Source organism: Tamandua tetradactyla, chromosome 24 (assembly GCF_023851605.1).
Source record: "Tamandua tetradactyla isolate mTamTet1 chromosome 24, mTamTet1.pri, whole genome shotgun sequence".
In the NCBI taxonomy this organism is placed as follows: domain Eukaryota; kingdom Metazoa; phylum Chordata; class Mammalia; order Pilosa; family Myrmecophagidae; genus Tamandua; species Tamandua tetradactyla.
Window position 1 is genome coordinate 43099295 of NC_135350.1, and position 12616 is coordinate 43111910.

At 36.5% G+C, this 12616-nt stretch overlaps 1 long non-coding RNA gene across 1 annotated transcript in view; it reads left to right on the forward strand.

Moving 5' to 3' along the window:
- LOC143667946 (uncharacterized) overlaps positions 1 to 2290 on the forward strand; it is a 123145-nt gene extending 120855 nt beyond the window's left edge. The window contains exon 4 of the long non-coding RNA XR_013168206.1: positions 2165 to 2290. This is a non-coding gene — a long non-coding RNA (uncharacterized LOC143667946). The remainder of the gene's footprint in view (positions 1 to 2164) is intronic.
- Positions 2291 to 12616: the final 10326 nt, after the last annotated feature.

Here is a 12616-nt window from a genome sequence, read left to right on the forward strand (position 1 = left end):
TGAAAGTATCTGATGTCCATGATAAATGTCTGGGATCGTCTCATTTTGTGTGGAGGCTGAGAATTTCTAATAAGAGGTCCTTTTCAATAGCTTCACAAACAAAAAAGGAGTTGGATCTTTGATGCCATGTCCTAATTAGACTCGCATTAGATAATGATTAGTATAGTTATTTAATATATTGAATTTAACCAATATATAACCAAGTCAGATTATTTTAGCCATATGTTTTATCTGAAGTGGATTGCAAATACTTCAAGAAACAGATTGTTCTACAGCATCCAAAACTAACCATGGAGCTAATTGTTGTTCAGTATTGGCTCCTTTGCCATAAGATAGGGGTAGCTATTTACATTGTGGTTCAGAATGAGTTTTTCAATTGATTCTGTGTGATGGCATAGACTAGCAGTTCTTATTTTCTGACCGATACAAAATCAAGTAAATTGAGGTAGAGTTGCTCACACTAGGAGTTAAAAAAATAAAGTTCAGATAAAAGTTTCCACATTTCAAATTGGCTAATGAAGCTTTCTGCAGTCTTAGCCGGGCTTACTTTTTACTTTTATTGTGTGCTTTACCCCATTTTTATCCCATGTGCCAGCTGTGTGGAAATATTTTCACTTCCCCAAATTTGCCAAGCTGATTTGCTTATAGTTTTCTTTCATGTATTTTATACTGGGGTCACATTTCATTATTTTTGCATGTGAGTATCCTGTTATTGTAGCACCATTTGAATTTTTTTTGTTTGTTTTGCTTTTGGGGAAATACATGGACTGGGAATCAAACCCAGGTCTCTGCATGGCATGTGAGAATTCTACCATTGAACTACCCTTTCACCCCTGCCTATTATTTTTCCTATGCCTGCAATACTTTGTCTATCTTCTCTTTCAATTTTCCCAAATGAATGCTTACACAAACAAATCCTTGACTATCTCCAGTAGAAATGAACATTTATTTTCATGTAACTCATTGTAATGCTCTGATTCTTAACATGATTACAATGCCATTGTACATGTAACCCTATCAGGCATCACAACTAATTCATCATTGTATTCTCAGCACCTGTACATTCTCTGACATGAGGAATGAAAAAATGAACGAATGAGTGAAAATAAAATCCAATGGAGTAAATATTGTCCTCATAACCCAAAGCAGAGATGGAAAACACATGAACCAAATGCTATACTCTTCTTTTCCATTTGCGGGGCGGACTTCCTTATGTATGGGCCACTGAGTCTAGATTAGTCTTCATAAGCCTTCTGAATGTAGCTTTTCTATAGCATAGCCATAGCATCTGGTGAAGTTATTTAAAGCAATGGTGCTCTAGCATTTTTTTATTGTAAGATGGGTAACATCACTAGTAATAAAAATTGGGGGAACATCCCCCATATTGGATAGTTGCTCTTTATCCCTCCAGGTGATGTGGGGAGGTTGAGGGAGGCTGACCCATATGGACTGCATCAATGGGTTCTTTTGTCCGCCGACTTCTTATTGGGTTTGGCAGGGAATCTGGAGGATGGGAGAGAGTGAGGCCAGGGTGTTTATCTCCCTGGCTCCCACCTGGCACAGTACTTTGGGCTAGATGAAGGCACAGCTCCCGTCAGATGACCCTCTTCACAACTCTCTCTGGTTCTGGCAACTACCCCCTCCTTTTACTCTTCCCTGTAGTTACTAGTCCTCATATGCACTCTCTCTGGTTGCTTTTACTAAAACTGGGTGCCCCAAACTTTTGTAAATTGTTCCTCTACTAAATTCTCCTCAGTTTATTCAATTTTCAGTTATATCCTGTTTCTAGATGAATTGCTGACAGATATTCCTCAAATGTATTTATTATTTTTAATGTACTTTATACATATACTAGTCATCATCCATATATTAAATTATGGTAAAGTATAATTTCTCTTATATATTTTTTAGAATAAATATAAAGTTTTAATATTTTCTTCCTGAATCCCAGTTGACTATTTTATGTTCTCTCACTTTGGAAACCACAGATTTAAAGACTAGTCATCTAAGTGTTCCTATCAGGTTTCATAGAATAAGGCTCCGTTGAGTGTGGCTTTGAAGACACAATAACAGCAGGTACTGGTTTCTTCAGGATTTATGTACTTAGAGAAAAAATACACACAAGGGATGTGCTCACCACTGTTGACTTTTCCTTCTTCCTTAGGAGCTCAGAGCCAGTGCAGCCACAGCCTGGCAGAGAGAAATAGCATCAACAGCCAGTAAAGTGAGCCTGGAGAATATTAGACTAGGACCAAATAATGCTAGAATTGCAGTCTTTCATTTTAAAAAGATTTGTTTTTGAACAATCAATGAAGGCATTACAAACCTTTGGCTTTGATTCTTTTGATTCTTTATTCTTTACTTAAGAATGCCCCCAATCACCCTAACCCCTACATCAAAAATAAAAATCCTAGTTGCAAACCATACGTCTGATAATGGCTTACTGTCTAGAATATATAAAGAAGTATTGCAATACAGCAAAGAAAAGCAAACAAAACAATTGAGAAATGTGCCAAGGATTTGAGCATTTTTCCAAAGAGCTTATCCGTATGGCAAATTAAGCATATGAAAAGACACTCAGCATCACTAGCCATCAGGGTAAGGTAAATCAAAGCCACAATGAGATACCACTTCACACCCACAAGGATGGCCATTATTTTAATCTATCTATCTATCTATCTATTTTTAATGCTGTTTTATTGAGATATAGTCACACACCATATAAATCATCTGAAGTATACAATCACTGGCTCATGGTATCATCACATAGTTGAGTTGTGCATACAACCCCATGATCAACTTTGGATCATTTTCATTACTCCAGAAGTGAAATAAAAATAAAAAAGACAACCCAAATCCTCCAATACCCCTTGTCCCTCCCATTATTGACCCATAGTATTGTTGTAGTACATTTGTTACATTGATGAAAGAATATTAAAATACCAGGGTTAACTATAGTCTATAGTTTGTAATTGGTAGGTACATTTATCTCCATAAATCCCTCTGTTATTAACTCCTGCTGGTATCATACATTTGTTCTAGTTCATGAAAGAACTTTTTTATATTTTAACAGTTAATCATGGGCTTTGTCAACCGCAAGATTCACAATGGTATACATTCCCAATGTTTTAAGCTTCAACTTTCCTTCTGGTGACATACATGCTTCTAAACTTCCTCTTTCCACCACACTCACACACCATTCCGCACTGTTAATTATTCTCACAATAACGTGCTACCCTCACCTCTGTCCATTTCCAAATGCATTATCTTTAAAAATAGAAAATTACAAGTATTGGAGATTATGCAGAGAAATTTCACTCTCTAGTACATTGTTGGTGAGAATGTAAAATGTTGCAGCCATTTTGGAAAGCAGTTTGCCGACTCCTCAAAAAGTTAAATACAGAATTACCATATAACCTAACAATGCCCTCCTAGATATATACCCAAGGAATTGAAAACAAGGACTCAAACAGACACTTATATACCAACGCTCACTGTAGCATTATTCTCCCAAATGGACAACCCAAGTGTCCATTAACAGATGAATGGATACACAAAATGTGGTACATGCACACAATGGAATTTTATTTGGCCATAAGAAGGAATGAAGCTCTGATACATGCTATAACATAGATGAACCTTGAAAACATGCTGAGTGAAGTAAGCAAGGCACATAAGGAAAAATATTGTTAAGATGTCACTTATATGAAATATCTAGAAATAGTGACAAAAAGTGGATTAGAGGTTATCAGAATTGAAATATCAGAAGTTGGGGGGAGATGGAGGCTTACTTAGTAGATATAAAATATTTATAAATAAATCAAAAATTCTAAAAATGAATTGTGTATCCCCATTTGGACATGTTCACGGTCTTAGTTGCCATTATGGTTGGTGTGGACCCATTGTAAATAGGTTATCTTAACTTCAGTCAAGGTATGGCTCAAATGAATCAGGATGGGCTTTCACTTGGATTACTGGAGTCCTTTATAAGAAGAATGAGATTCAGACATAGAGATGGAAAGCCACCAGCAGACGGCAAAGTCAAAGAACTGGAAGAGAAAGGAGAGGATGCCGCCATGTGCATTGCCATGTGACAGAAAAGCCAAGGAAAAAGGACCACAGGCAGCCAGCCCAGAAGGTCCAGAATTCCACAGACTTTGAGGAAAAGACATCTTGATGATGCCTCGATATTGGACTTCTGCTGGCCTCAAAACTATGAGCCAATAAATTCCCTTTGTTTAAGCCAACTCATTGTTTTGATAGCTGGGAAAATAAGGAGGATATGCACTAAAAATAAGCTAAAAATTCATGTTCTAGCAATGTCTCTGGACAAAATCTGGAAGTAATATGCTTCTGGCTTATTTTGGATGTGATTTTAAAAGGGAATTCTCTTCCTGGACTATCCAACTCCCCCCACCACCCACCAAAAAAAAAAAAAAAAAAAAAAGGGATCGTTTTTACCCATTGCTTCTTAGAAACCAAGAAACAATTGACCTCTAGTTTTGTGATTTGTGATTTTCACAATTGCAGACAATTTCAACAAATGTTTATATCTCCTGTGTATAAAAATATGTGCCAAATAATATAGCTAGGTCTTTGTCATCTAAAACTTTTCTTTCAGGGCCCTTTAAATAAATATTATTGCATTTACCTTCCAATTAATTTTACATATAGAGCTGGTTTTATTCACTTTTGATATAGAACTAAAGATTTTATGACTTTAAATAGCCCATAATCTCTTTATTTTCAGGGCATTAGTAAAATTTTTTCCCTTGTAATAAAGACTATGTTTTCCCTCAATTTAGATAAATATGAAATAATGGTAGGTGGAAATATTAAGAGAGACAGCCCCATTGTTTAAGTTCTTTTGAATCACCTTGCTTTGACATGATTTCTAATTTGGGCATAAGAAAGCTGAGAGTTCAGAGTAATGCTAACTTAAATAGTGAATTAGCATAATAAACTGGGTTGAAATTTGAAGTTACTCAATACTAAGTAAAGCAGTTGAAACCTGGATAGTTGCTAATATGGGGGGAAAACATGACTAAAATAATCAGACAGGGTAAGAAAATTACTCATGGTATATACAAAAGGTGTGCTGTCTATTTCAGAACTTCAGGGGTTCGTGTTTAGGATTCAGCTATAGAAAATACAACTCTGAAGCTGTAGCCTATTCTTTTAGTTTCCAAGTTTGAAGAACTCTTCTTAATTCTCAGAATTGTCCATTTTACAATGACTAGACCAAGGATCACAGATATTGGGTAATTTCCACAAGGAATTGGGGAATTGAGTCATAATGCCTGTCTTCAGATCCCCAGTCCCATGTAGCTTCCACTAGTCCAAATGTACTGAAAATGTTAAGCTTATATTTTGGATACAGAAGGTATCTGGAAAATTGTTTCTTTCCAAACACCTCACATTGCCATGGGGAAACATTCTCAAGTCACACATGAAGTGACTGTAAGAGCCAGAACCAAGGCTAAGCCACATGATTCCGAGTCTAGTGCTCTTTCCATGATCCTAAATTTATTCATATTCCAGATTCTGTGTTAGGTACAAAATACAAAAAGACATACACAGTAAAATCTTGACCCTTTCATGGGAATTTTGATATATACCTGTATATAGAACATAGGTATTTTCACGCGTTCTTACATGTATGCAAACTAAACAATAGATGCTGGAAGTACATGAAACACACGTGGTACATGATCTTGTAGATAACTGTAAGCTACCTTATGTGAAAAGTACTATTAAAGTCCTTTAGATGTGAGTTCCATGTTGGCAGGGACTGTTCTTGTGGTTTGTTGATGCTGCCCCAACTATGGGGACACAGTAAATGCTCAATAAATTTTGAATAAATAAATGAATGAATGAATTGCTATTGGCCTGGCATATGGAAAGTGTTCAATAAATGTTGAATGAAAAAAATGAATGAATGTACATTTGCAAAGTTCTTAGGGATGATTCAGAATCTGAAATGGTGCACATAGAGGCCACAATTCATAATACCTCTTTTATGCCTAAAGACCAGTTAATTCCATTGTGTAGTAGGCTCTAGAAGATTACTTACTTATTTTGAATCCTGGCTATCTCATTGTAGCAGAGACTTGGAAGTAATCACATCTTTTTCTTCCTGGGCATACAGCTAAACTACATTTTCCAACTTCTTTCACAGTTGGACACATCCATGTGACTGAGTTCTGGATAATGGAATGTGGGTAGAACTGAATCATCCTTCTTCCAGGTCTGGCTCTTAAAAACCTCCCATGCAATCATCTACAATCTCTTATCTGTCTACTAACCAGATGCAGAAATTCAGCAGAAGCTTCTGAGGCTCTAGGGAAAGGAACACAAGATCAAAAAAGCTTGTGTTCGTGAATCACTCAGCTATAGAAAATATAATTCTGAAGTGGAAGACCATCTACCAAACACCTTCATTGAATTGAAATATGAATGACGTATATACCTCTTCTGGTTAAGCCACTGACATTTTTAGTCTGTTTGTTTCAGTGGTTATCTTACCCTGTTAATTACTTTTTGGTTTTAACCTTGGACAGATTGCTTAACCTCTCTGAGACTCACCTTCTTATTAACAAAATGTGGACCATAATGTAATCCGCCTTTTTGTGTTGTTATCAATTTAAAGTCCCTAGCATTGTAGGGAACATGATAAACACTTGAAAAAATTGTTGTTATTCGTATGTGACTTTTACCACCTCAAGTTTGACAGGTAAAGAATAGTAACTGTAAATTTTTTAAAGATGTTCCAAAGACCATGAATAGTTTTTCTTGCTTATCTTTTGGCTATTGAATCACATAAATTACCCCAAACAACATTTCAAATATTATTTAAAAATAGAACTCAAAGTTTTCATAATATGATCTTTTATATGGTTGCCGGTTAATAAAAGCAGAGCTGTTCTCATTGTAAGTTATGCCCTAACTCTACCTGCTTAAGCTTCTCCTGGACTTTGAGTTGGACACCTCTGCAAAGTCCAGGGAGCATGAAATTTGAATATCACGTCCTTGAATAAATACTATGGGGGTAAATACAATCTTATGCAATAACTTTAATACAGTGCCCTTATCTACTCTTCCTATAGCAGCCAAAATTCTCGTTACTCTGTATTTCTCCCACTACTTTTCTCCATGCTCTTTCTCTCCTTCAGCATAAAAGTCTTCATGGCAGTGGGGCCATGGTAAATGTGAACCTCTTCTTTCAGTTGAATTAGCTTGGTGGCTCTTTTCAATAGACTATTAGAAGAGTAACTGCAGTGTATGATTTAAAGGAACTCTGAACTTTGACTCTTTACTGTATGAAATATGGATGGCTTGAAGCTCTGGGGTCAAGGGTTAGAAGTAATGAATTTATGACTATACTTGGTCTCCTCTCACTTTAAAAGAATTGACATATTTGGAACATTAAATTATAAATATTGCTTTCCAGAATTGGTTTTAGAGAAGATGTATTAAATTGCTATTTTCTATCCCAATCAAAATGTCCTTATTCTTTACACATGGACTTCCAGTGTGATTGAAAGGTGAAAGATTTAGGTGAATTTTGTTTCTGAGCTTAGAATTAGGGGAAGGAAAAGACAGGAGGTGGTAAATTTTTTTAATTTGCTAAGGGCTGGGGAAAAGGGTAGGAATTACTGCAGACCTTTAAAAATATCAGAAGAAAAGTGATGGTTAGAAATATGTTGCATATTGCTGTATAGGAAACTATTCCAAGGAAACTTCTCTCATTGGTGATTGTATCATCATGACCTATGAAAAATGAAATTATGTTACTTCATCTAGAATCATCCTGTGGTTAACATAAATATCCGGATATTGAATGACCTCTCAAATGATGTTGAACATTTAATAAGCTTGCATTAATGCCCTTGCTTTTGGAGCCAAAGTCCAAACAAAATGAATGCCTATAAAAAGTTCATAGTTTGTAAGCCAAGTTTCAGATTAGACTTGAAGTCAGTGGCTGTTGCTCTGAGGATTGTTATCTCAGAAGTTCCAACTCCTGGCAAGTCTTTTCTTTCTTACTAACTTCTTGCTTAGCCCATTTAATCTTTCCTTGGGATTATAAGAAAATGACAAATGATTATTGGTGGTCCATACTAGTCCTTAGATAGAATGCTCTTGCTAACTCACTGGCCCTATAAAAATGATAATGAAAACTTTTTAAACTACCTGTGTGCCAGCTGCTATACTAAGTACCATGCATAGTCTATCTTTACTCCCTGTAACCTTATGAGGCAATGACACCATTATACAGATGGATCCAAGGATTCAAGATGGCCCAACTGGTAAGACAGAGAGCTGGGGTTTGAACCCAGGTCTTTTGGACTTCAAGGTCAGACATCTTAACCATTTCATCCGTTCACTGACAACCACACAGCAAAACCCTCTGTCTCAAAACATAGTACTGTGATTTTTCATATCACTTTGTCAAACTTTGTGAAATTCCTTTGTCAGTAATGTACTAAACATGTAACTGGCATCTACTGTTAAATAGAAGTTATTTACATATTATTGATTAAATAACATTGCTTTCCTCCTAAGGCTTCACTGAGATAAAAATGTTGAAGGAATGGGGGTTGTGATAAGAAATTGTGATCACAGAATATATCATTATGAACTATGGGAAATTTCATGTCAATTACAGACCTCAGCGACATGGGGCAGATGAGTATAGGAGAGTACTTTGGATAACCGGAGAGCAGGTTCTTTGACTCCTTAGGGCCTCAGATGGGTAGCTATGAAGAGATAGGAGAATGTAGATAGGAGCATAAAAAGGTAAGTAGATAGAGTACAAAGACAAAACGTATTCATTTTGCTGTTTTTCCAGTGGCTAATTCCATTTGCATTGGGTTGAGGAAGTGGGGGTGGAGCTGAAATTTTCTCTGGAGGCCATTTCACTGTGTAATTCTCATCCTGCCACACAGATAGCCATGCTTAGCTGTATTTTAATTTTTCCCTATAGCCCACTCATATATCGTTATTCAATGAAGTAATAATGTTAAAAGCAAGACAATCTATAATGCACTTTCAATAAAACTCTGAAAAACAGTCATTGATCTTTCCTTAAGTCTGCTACCTACCCCCAGCTGCCTTATTGCTCTCATTGCAGAGGTGGTTAAATGACCGAAGATACTTAATATGTAAGTTATGAAACATTTCCACTTCCTTATTTACCACTTAATGGTCATTAAAAGAGTAGGAACATCATCCTTTTCCAGGTGATGTAAGATGGATCCTGGCTTGAATAGAATACTCATTTATCAATAATCAATTACTCAGTTAACCATTAACGATAATAATAATTTCCACCACACTTACAATAAGATGCTACAAATGTCAATGAATCATTATTTTACTCTAGGACAGACCTTAAATCAATATCTTATTACCATTCATTTTACTTTTGCAATTGTATGGACATTCAAATGGCCAGAACATAAGAAAGTCCTTTGTTGGATCTCTATGGATTCTATGCAAAGATTATATCCAAGTGGCTTTGACCCATAGAATTTTGCTTTGAGTTTCAAGTTCATTCCCATGTTTTCCCGTTTTCTACAAGAATCATGATTGGAAGTTTCCTATGGTCACTTGTTCAGTTTCTACTGGTTACTTCCTCACTCTCATTCCTCAGACTTACATCCAATTTTATATTGTATTAAATACACAAGACAGAAGCTAGGATGATGGTGTAGTCACTTTTATAGGAGGAATACTACCATTCAAAGGTCTCCCCTTGTTCTTAGAATAAAGTAAAAATTCCTTAATGAGACTGATGGGCCTTCCACAATTTGATCCTTACCTACCTCTCTTGCCTCATCATATACACCTTGACCTATTTCTCTCTTGTCTTCAGTGAATCTGGCCTTATCTCAGACCCTTGTACTCCATGTGCTTTCTTCTGCCACAAGGAATTTGCACAGGCCCTTCTTTCAGTCTAGAAGACTTTCTGGCCCTGTTTCCCACACACCTCCCTTGTTTTTACTCATTTAACCTCTGTTATTCTTTAAGTTTTAAGTTTAAGCTTTGTTTCACCAGAGAAATATTTCCTAACTTGCCCAATCCCAATTATAGGCTCTAAAAGTACCATTTCCTTTTCTTTCATAGCACAGAGTACAGCTTCAGTTTTACTAGGATTGTATAGTTAGTCTCACTAATGTAGTATAAGTCTCTCTCAGTGAACTTGGGCAGAAGTTGTGTCTATTTGTCCTTATTACTGTATCTAAAGTGTTTAGAACAGTTCCTGGCCTATAGTATTCTTTGCAATAAGTATCCGTTAAACAAATCATGAAGGACTTCAGTAAGATCCAAAAAAAGAGAAAATTAAGTCCAGAGTCTAGAAGATATGAACAAGGACCATAAGAACAGCTAAGTGTGACCCTAAGGAGCAGTAATAGTATTGTTAGTTCATTTAAAGTTATGCAGAACAACATAATAGTGCCATGAACAAAGCAGTATTATTGTTATTATTTGATAGCTAACATTCTAGAGAGATTCCTATTAACCTGCGGAAGTTTCACTGGTGCAATTTTTCATAGTTGACTTCTTATTTCCCTAGCAAGTCCCAGTCTTACCTTATCCTGGCTCCATTGTCCTTTCAAGGATCTCTGTGGTCTTCATTGTTCACCAGAATTTTCTGGAAATTTCTCTTCTATCAACAGAAACACATGGAGCTTCCCTGGAGCTTATGACTATCCTACATTTCTGAGCCTTCTGAGACCCTCTGGAATCCACCTATGAAATAAATCTGCTCTCCACAAAAACTTACTCTGATTTGAATGGAGATGGCCTATCAATCAAGTCTACCAGTGAATAAGGCATTTCATAGAGCCACTTGTATATGGAGACAGAATGGTAACGTGATTACCTTGAATCAGGATTTTTAATAACCTGCCTGGCCCAGCTGATTGAGAAAAAGTCCACTTAGATTTGAAGGCAGTTCAGGATTCATTGAAAACTTGTTTGAATTAGCCACACACACGCACACACACACACACACACACACACACACACACCCCTTGTAATAATCCTGGGGCATTTTGTTGTACACTGTTAATTATAAATTTTTTTTTTAAATAAAGATAAAAGTGCAAAGAAATAGTCATGGGGCACAGAGAAGTAGCTCCATGAGAAAGTCTGAAGGAAAAAGAAGTCAAGAATCCCACATTCTTTATCATTTCCTCCCTGATGGATGGTTGATTCCGAGGTAGCCCAAATGTCATGGCATAGATATAATTTATTTAGACAATCGCACAGATATTATAGGAAATGAGGTTAACAGATATGTAGAGTACATGGAGCTGAAAAACACTGTGATAAATTCCACATGAACTAAAGCAAGTAAACAATTTTCAGTGCTGTAGTCAGTGTTCTTGGTTGCCTTGGACAGTAGATGTCCATTGTTTGGTGTGAACTGTTGAGTTCAGAACTTCTTCAGTCCAAGTCTCTTAAAATCTGATGAGTTGTGTTTAAAGCTGAAAACCTTAATTGACATTGAGTAATTAATTGATTATTTCAATTAATGTTTACTGAAAATCTCATATGCTTCAGCCGGCATTCTAAGTACTGGGTGACCAAAGCAGATAAGCGTGAATAGACTTGTGGGGCACTAGATCAAGCGCTTACTTTGTGCCTGTCCCAAAGCTAGTACTTCACTCTTACTAACCAGTGTAATCTTCCCCAAAACCCTGGTATATAGGTAAAATTATTATCCCTGTTTTCAGATAATTGAGCCGCAGAGACTTGCCCATAGTTAGCAAGTTGGAGAGCCAGGATTCCAATTCTGGTAGTCTGATCCCAAAACTTGCCATAATATGATTATACTCTTCTCACTGTCTAATGAATAAAAAGAACAGTGTCAAATGTCATAAATTCTTTGCAGAAAGCTAAAGTAGGATGATGTGATAAAGGACCCTTTTCAATTGGGCAGTGAAGAAAGATCCTGGAGAGGTGAAACTGAAACTGAGCTCTAAAGAACAAGATGTTACACAGAGCATTCCAGTTTCTTCATCATTTCCTCCTCTATTGGACAGTATTGACTCAAAGTCATTTTAAGACACAACTTAGCACAAAGACAGTGGCATTTATAAAAATGATTAACTGTCTCTTGCCTCTATTTTCTCAAAGAACAAAAAAGGAGATAAAAGGGGACAGAAGTCCTACAATCTCTTACCTAGCTTTTGGCTTACTCCCCTTGGTGTAACATGTCCAGACCACAGATCACAGAATAAGAAGCTTCTCTTGGCTTTGTAGGCAGACTTGCCAGCGGTTGGTTGCTCCTTGCAGAATCCCATGGCAGATGAGCTGTGAATCTATGAATTTTAGGTGGCTTGGTGAATGTTTTTATTCATTCCATTGTGTGTATGATTTCTGGGGTAATAGCCACAAGTCTGAACTACCAATTCCAATTGTTGAAACCTCTTTGCAGAATGGACGCTGGTGGAGGTGGTGGTGAAATTTTCTCTTTCAATTGTTAGTGGAGGTGTCCTTTTCATGTACCTTCACTGTACTCTAGAACCTCAGACTTGAAAATTGGTCTTAGAATATCAGAGAACTTTTCTATAAGCACAATCTCAGGTCTCAATTTATGATTAAGATT